The following is an 8,398-nucleotide window of genomic DNA, read 5'->3' on the forward strand; positions in this document are numbered from 1 at the left end:
AAAATCCCTGCAGGCTGCTCATCCCCACCCAAACCGCAAAAAGACAACACACAAAAGTACTCCCCGTTCCCACTCCAAACCCCATGGAAAAGAGAGGGATTCTGAATAAAACTCTCCTCCTCCTTCTCATAGCCCTCCCTTAGCAGGATCTGTGGCACTCATACTGTAACGGTCAGCAGCTACAACGCCACAGCCCACCTCCAAAATCATTCAGTATACAAACAAAATAAACATACAAAAATTAACAACTATATATAATGATCCCCTTATGCTAAGGTCCCAAAAATAAGTGGGTACATGCTGCAATAGCTGATGAAAAAAAAAAGGTACCCGTAACAAAATAAAAAGGTTCTTCATATATGTACTGCATAGTCCTGATAACTGCTGATAGTCAGTGATTTAAACGGCAGGCCCATATTAGACTTCAAAAAATCTTCTGCCTCTTGCACAGACGTGAAGGAGTGCTGGGTGTTATTGTGCGTCACTTTTAAAGTATCCGGATAAATCAGGAAGGAACGCACACCAGCATCTCGCATAGCTTTCCTTGCATCAGTAAATGCTCTACGGAGTTGGGATGTGGCAGGACTGTAATCTGCATAGAAGCGCAGGATATTACCACCAGCTTCACGAATTGGGTTACCATTCCTGCTTTCCTGCAGAATGAGCTGTCGATCAGTGTAGCGAAGTAGCTTGAATATAACAACTCTGGGTTTGCGGTTGTCACTGGCAAAGCGTCCATAGATCCTGTGCCCTCTTTCAATTTCAAATTTCCGTTGGGAGAGAGCAGGAAACCATTTGGGCAGCATATCTTGCAAAAAGTCGACAGCGTCCTCACCTTCTATTCCCTCCGGCAAACCCACTAGCCTAATATTATTCCTGCGAGACCTGTCCTCCAGATCTGCCACTTTACGCTCCATGCTTTTGAGACGTGCAGTACAGTTATTAACTGTTTTCTTTTGTTCTCTCAGCTCCCCTCGTACCGAATCAACCTTTGAAACTAGTTGCTAAACAGTTGCCACATGAGCAGTCAGATCGGTTTTCAAAGTAGTAATCATGTTCAGATGCTCCTGCAGACTACTTTTAATCTCTAGTACAGCGTTACTCACGGTTGTTGTAATAAGGGCAGCAGTCTCCTTCTGGTGTTGTTGTAGCAGTAGTGAAATGGGGTCCGCCATCTTGTCCGAATCCACAGGAGCTGAATTCTTAAATTTTTTCTTGAGTGGAGACACAACAGATGCCGAACCTGTTGTCGTTGGGGTTCCAGACATTCCAGATTGTGCTGGCTTTCGGTATCACAAAAAAGAAAAAAGTGTGGAAGTCAAAAAATACTAAAACTAGGAGGCGAGCGACTAGATCTCTAACTGCGATCAACCATCTCAGTCTGCAGGTCACGTGATCTCCCATTAATACTTTATTTTAAGTTCTCAAATAAATGGACACATGTATTTTTCTTCAGTCAGGATGTGGGGAACTTTGAATATTAAGAATTTTGAATCATCCTGTAATATCCAAATCAATATAATCTGAGCTAGCAATTCCTTATTACCTGTATAAAGTTGTGTTACTGCTGATCTGAATTTAAACCATTATTCGTCTTGTAAATTCACATCTTATGAGTAACATGTTTTACATTGATAAATGTATTAGCCTAGGCAGACTATACAACAATAAAACAGCAATGACACATCTGTCAAATGATTAGCAAACAACACAAAGTTCAGGTTTATAAAGATAGAAAACATTAAATATAGAAAACAACAGAGGACCCACCATTGAATAGTGTGGTTAACATATAAACAGTGGCAAAGGCTGAGGAACACCCCCATTTATTACCATTTCATGTAGACAGTAGCTCAGCCAATTCACTGCCTTGGCACCACATCCCAGCACTTCTATCTCATCTTCACATATATAATATCTGCCCCCATACAGCTTGATTACTGATGCATTCTAAAGACATATGGTAACCCAGTTCAACAGGGATGTCCTGGGTACTTGAAAGATTAAGTCTCACCAAAAATCCTCAATTACATGACAATCCCTTCTTAACCCAGGCCTGGTTACGGTATGGTTACATTTACAATGGTGCAATTTTTAAACAGAAAGCTATCATCCCAAAACAATGGCATGCAATGAAATCGGCTGAACTGTATAACTGACTGGAGCAAGTTCTGTTATTACACTCAATCTTAAGCTTAACCATTTCAGGTGCTGTGTTTTTATTGCTGCAAAATGTAACTTAAACCAATGTATTTTCAAACAACTTGTAAATTTGTTTTTTGTACAGGCAGTGTTGTGTGATGCACTGTCATTGTGGATTCTGTCCCCTGTCAGTGAGATGAGATGAGGTTAAAAGCTCTGTGACAAGAATGGCTGGACGGTGACGTCAGACAGAAGCAGGGACGGGAAAAATACTGACACCAGGCAAGTACTGCAGTTAAAGGCGGCGCCGTTTTATTTAACAAAAATAAATAAAATATTCAAACAAAAACACTGTGCTCACAGAGCAAAATAAAAAGGGTAAACAAAAATAATCACGAACACAAAAGTAATAAATAAACTATACAGGTCAGGCTGGGCAGTCGCTGTCACTGTTCCTGTATATTAGTTTCGTTTTAGTTTCGCTATCTCTCTCTCCACTCTCTACGCTCCTCTCGTACACCCACCCTTGAGTGCAGAGAGCTGCCGGTTTATATATCGTGGCCGAGGGGTTTAATTAGCTGGCAATTATTCTATTACCCCTCAGCCACAATCTGCACAAGTTTTCTAAATTACTGTGTGGATGGGGCTTCCCATCCATGCTACTAAATAATAACAAATCGGCTACGCCGTCATCTATACATAATAATAATAAATACAAAAACAATAACACACACACAGCGCTCGCCGTCATTTACACACAATCATAACGACAATAATAATAAAACAAATACAAAATAACACAGGGGTGGAGGGGGAAACCCTGTTCTAAAATAAACAAATAAATCTATGTACAGGGCTCTCTACCGCATTGCTACAAGCTCTGTAACCACAAATGCAGACAAACCTGGTTGTTTTGTATAGTGGTTAAGACACTTGCTTGCAATGTGCAGGGCCGCTGGTTCATCCTTGGTTGTAGACTCTAAGAGACAAGAACATTGGTCTAATCATTTGTCGCAATTACATTCTGTTCCATTGTAAGCAGCTTTAAAAAAAAAACATAAATCTATTGTTGTTTACTGACAGAAATATACTGGTTGTATAACAGTAAAAAAATCATTCTTTGAGAACATATTACCAAAATAAACATTTGCCGTTCTGTAGCATTATTTATGATGAATGACTATGTTAACAAAAAACAAATATAGACGGGCATTAAATTATTAATTTGGGATAATATTTCGACTTTTATCTGCGTTTTGTGTCTGCAGCTTTTATATTCAGCTCATTAAATATTAAAGCACATATTCCACATTTCCAGATTATTCTTTATCAACAAATGCTATGAACTGTATCCATTTATGCAGTTTATCATTAAACTCTGCTAATGCTGTGTATCTTGTATCTGGTAAGGAAGTACTGAGATATCATGTAAACTAATAGACAAATAATAATTTATATCAATAATAAAAAAGGAACATTATGACAAATTGCACTCGTTGAAGCTGTCAGTATTGCAATTGTGTTTCATCACTCATCAGATTCACACAAAACCAAAAGTATGAAAAGTAGCAAATATAATATGTGACCATGTGGTGTACGGTACTGGATGGTATGTGAAGGATGCTTTTAAACTTATATTGTTATACAGGTGTATAGCCGTCATTGGCCCCATGCGTGCATATGTTTATATTGCATGCTGAGATTCTTAGTTTGTGTGTAATATATAAAGATTCACATGTCTGTAAAAATTACCAAATGCAGTAAGTAGCAAAGTAGCAAATTCAGCTCACTGAATTGTGTTCCAGTCTTGGTAGTCACCATGGCAGAAACATGTTTTGGGGTAAATTGAAGAACAATTGATCCACACAGACATTGGTACCACTGCACCTATGGGACAGATTTGTAATTAAAATCATTTTATTTATCAAATCAGGGACACCAAGATATTTAGTGAGCATGGGGCCTGAGTGGGAAGAACTAGGTGTTCTACATTCTTAAAAATGGGTAACATTTTAGGGTGCCACTGCCCTTGTGAGATGGCTTGATCACTAAAATCATTTGCATATATTTAAAGAAGATAGAGTTAGCTATTTGGTGTATAACATGCAACAAATTAAAAGGACTTGTGTATATACAAGTGAATTTATGTTTATAAGAAATTTTGTACAATAAGATATACACAGAAATGAGTTCAAGGAACAGGAGCAAGGGCTGCGTGGAGTAAGAAATGGGAATTGAAACAGGAATGATGTGCTTGTGACTTTAGAAAGAGGACAGGATTATCCCTTGGCTCGGCCTCCAAGACTCAGAAGTAAGTGTTACTTCCCCCAATGGGAAATGAAGAGAAGGATAGTGGATGAATCAAAGGTTGGCACAGCCAGACTTCCGAGGCTAAGCCTCATGGGAAGACAGGAATGCTGAAAAATAGAAAGAAATAAACGTGCAACGAAAGGGTCTTCAGAGAGGGAGACTAGCACAGATGAAAGCAGATAGGTAGTAAAAAGAACAGGGTTTCCACTTGGCTCGTGGAGAGCCGCCCTCGTGGAGGTGAGACTGAACCGATCAGCCTCCAAGGCTGGGAAGCAACCATTACTTCCCCCAAATGGAACCTAGAGTGAAAACAAAAGAGTGTTACAATAGATTTGGCCGGGAATCCCCTCTGGCTCACAGAGGACGAGGCCAGCATGGCTGGACCTCTAAGCTTGGGAAGTGAAGGGTTAGTAAAGAAAATATAGATGAATTCATAAGAATCAATAATACAATAATCAATAGTACAATTTTTTTTTAAATTATTATTTCAGGGACTAATCTCACCACGCAACACAGAGGAAAACCCCTTGTGGGAGGAAACCTCTGGTGGTCCTGGTGGAGAGATTAATGTAGTGAACGGAGCAAGGAGACAAGATATGAAGGTCTTGCCTTGAGGAATAATGCAGGTTCCTGTTTTTAAATGTTTCGGTTGATCTGGAAGGATTGAGTGAGTGAGCGGATATCAATAAGGAGGGGTGACTGTCATTTAGAGAAAAGCAGGCATATGGAATGGGAATGGGCATCACGGCAATAGCTGCACATATGAAGAAAAACGGCACTGTTTGTTTGCTGAATAAGTACTGGTTGACATTAACTTTGGCTGCTTTGATAATATTGCATCTAATCTGAGGACAGGGAGAGTGTCGTGAACTACTGAAGCTGGGGGGTTCATAGCAAAAGAAGCACAACAAGTATAATAAAGCATAGAGCATGGTGAAGCACAGTTAAGCATTGTAAAGCACAGAGGTATGGTAAAGCATATTAAAAACAAACCATGGCAAACTAGCTCTTATAAAAGTTTCCCACAGTAAAAGCATAGAAAAGTGTAAACCATAAGGAATTATTGTAAGCCAGAATGAGAAGCAGGCATGAGCGTGAAGTTGGCAGCTCCGCAGCAGGGGGGTCGTGGTGAAATACGGAAATGGCAGACCAAGTAGATGGCGCGAGGGCAGCGGCTATGTAATCCAGGCTGCAATAAATAACATGGTGAGTGGTTTTAGTGGCTGCAAAAGTCCTATTTCATTTAATAATTATGAAAACCGCAATTGTATTGTCCTTTGTTTTAAACTGCCTGTAGCATGCCATCTAGCCTGGCCTTGCTGTGAAAGGGTTAGATACAGACAGCAGACAATGAGATGTTTGAGGAGAAGGACAGGCAGCAGAATTGGGAGTGTGTGGTACCTAGCACAATTAGTAGCAACAGGAGCCTGAATGAGCGGAAGCAAGGGGAGAAGGGCCAGCAGCATTATCGGATGGGGGAGAAGGGCCAGCAGTGTTGTCAGATGGGAGAGAAGGGCCAGCAGCATTATCGGATGGGGGAGAAGGGCCAGCAGTGTTGTCAGATGGGGGAGAAGGGCCAGCAGTGTTGTCAGATGGGAGAGAAGGGCCAGCAGCATTATCGGATGGGGGAGAAGGGCCAGCAGCGTTATCGGATGGGGGAGAAGGGCCAGCAGCGTTATCGGATGGGGGAGAAGGGCCAGCAGTGTTGTCAGATGGGAGAGAAGGGCCAGCAGCATTATCGGATGGGGGAGAAGGGCCAGCAGCGTTATCGGATGGGGGAGAAGGGCCAGCAGCGTTGTCAGATGGGGGAGAAGGGCCAGCAGTGTTGTCAGATGGGAGAGAAGGGCCAGCAGCATTATCGGATGGGGGAGAAGGGCCAGCAGCGTTATCGGATGGGGGAGAAGGGCCAGCAGCGTTATCGGATGGGGGAGAAGGGCCAGCAGCGTTATCGGATGGGGGAGAAGGGCCAGCAGTGTTGTCAGATGGGAGAGAAGGGCCAGCAGCATTATCGGATGGGGGAGAAGGGCCAGCAGCGTTATCGGATGGGGGAGAAGGGCCAGCAGCGTTGTCAGATGGGGGAGAAGGGCCAGCAGTGTTGTCAGATGGGAGAGAAGGGCCAGCAGCATTATCAGATGGGGGAGAAGGGCCAGCAGCGTTGTCGGATGGGAGAGAAGGGCCAGCAACGTTGTCGGATGGGGGAGAAGGGCCAGCAGCGTTGTCAGATGGGAGAGAAGGGCCAGCAGCATTGTCGGATGGGGGAGAAGGGCCAGCAGCATTGTCGGATGGGAGAGAAGGACCAGCAACGTTGTCGGATGGGGGAGAAGGGCCAGCAGCGTTGTCAGATGGGAGAGAAGGGCCAGCAGCATTGTCAGATGGGGGAGAAGGGCCAGCAGCGTTGTCGGAAGGGGGAGAAGGGCCAGCAGCGTTGTCGGATGGGGGAGAAGGGCCAGCAGCATTGTCGTATGGGGGAGAAGGGCCAGCAGCGTTGTCGGGTTGAGGAGAAGCAACAGGAGGACAGACTCCCCGGGGAACTTTTTGCTGGATTTTGAGATGAGTGATGTCCAGAGACATGAGAAATGCAGTCACTATCAGCTTTCAAAGAGAAAAAAGTGAAGCGGGTCAGTAAACATTTTATAACTGAATTGATCATCTTCCAAAGGGGAATGAAAAGTAGGGGAATTGAAAAGTTAGGGTCTGCAGAGCTATGTGACAATATGCCTGTTTAACATGTTTTGGTACAGTAGGAATCTTATATAAGAAAAGGGTTAGCTATAATATCAATCTGTTTTTTTAAATTTGTTTTGTTTTTGGTAAGGACTGTAGGTATATAGCTACATTTATATATTTTAAATATATTCTAATTATGAAGGAATTTAACTTTAGTATTCATTACAGTACATAAATACCTTTGTGGTGTTATCCTTTGAAAATAAAACCAGATGTACATACTGTAACAAATAGTAGGCTATTGACTCCCCCTTGATTCAAGTTCTGGCCTGAGGTTAATATATCAGCAAGCTTGCATTTGAGACTATTCAGTTTGTTTAATCAATAATGATTTATTCATACAACACACGAAAACAACAATAACATTCAAGTAATTAGTCAAAGCAGCTTTTATAGAATGTACTGTAAGAGATTCTCTCAAAATCAATTAAAACTGTAAGTTACAAGCAATTACAATGAGAACTATTTCCTAGTTTCGCATAAACAAAACAAACAAGAAACAAACATTGAGTTGTGGTTCTTAAAAGCCATTCCTAAAATATTTGATTACGTATCTAAGTATGCGACAAAGAAATTCTTATAATATTACATATAAGACATTCTCTTTTAGGTAACCTGTGGCAATGTGCCCCGTCCTTGTGTGTATTTTTGTGTTTTATGTTGTATGTTGCGTGTGTTAATGTTGGTGTATTGTAGTTGGTACACGGGGATATAATGTGGGTAATGTAGCAAGAGTTATTTAAAATGTATAATTGTATTTAGGCACGTGGATTGCACTTCACTTCATATGCATTTAAAGTATGTAATATGTGAGCACAGGGTTGCACAGAATTAGTTCACGTGCTGGGATTCAAGTGAATAATTAATTAGTAATTGAATCCCGGCACAACAGTATATATACAGTAGATGCACGTTTTACTCACTCAGGGTTGTGTGTTCGGTGAGTGGAGAACGGGTGTGGAGAAGGAGAAAATAAAAAGTAAAACAAAGGAAAAATAAGTATTTTTACTCACCGTGTTTGTTTGTCTGTTTGTCCACTGTTTTAGTGTTAATCTGTTTTGTTTGTCTATTTATTTTGGCCTCACGTGCTATGTCCTGTGTTTTGTTCAAACCTTATTATTTATAATAAACCGGCGCAAGCAAACGTCTTCATCATTTCATTTCACCATCCTGTGTGTGTTTTCTTTCCTGGTTCTGACATCACCACTCAGCCAGCCAT

At 41.6% G+C, this 8,398-nt stretch overlaps 1 long non-coding RNA gene across 1 annotated transcript; it reads right to left on the minus strand.

Annotated features, from left to right (window-relative positions):
- Positions 1 to 249: 249 nt before the first annotated feature.
- LOC131738162 (uncharacterized) lies at positions 250 to 4,060 on the minus strand. The gene is made up of 3 exons (XR_009329699.1): positions 3,933 to 4,060; positions 3,047 to 3,121; positions 250 to 1,283 (listed from the first exon to the last, which is right to left on the minus strand). It is a non-coding gene; the product is annotated as an uncharacterized LOC131738162 (long non-coding RNA).
- Positions 4,061 to 8,398: the final 4,338 nt, after the last annotated feature.

Source organism: Acipenser ruthenus, chromosome 10 (assembly GCF_902713425.1).
Source record: "Acipenser ruthenus chromosome 10, fAciRut3.2 maternal haplotype, whole genome shotgun sequence".
Taxonomy (NCBI): domain Eukaryota; kingdom Metazoa; phylum Chordata; class Actinopteri; order Acipenseriformes; family Acipenseridae; genus Acipenser; species Acipenser ruthenus.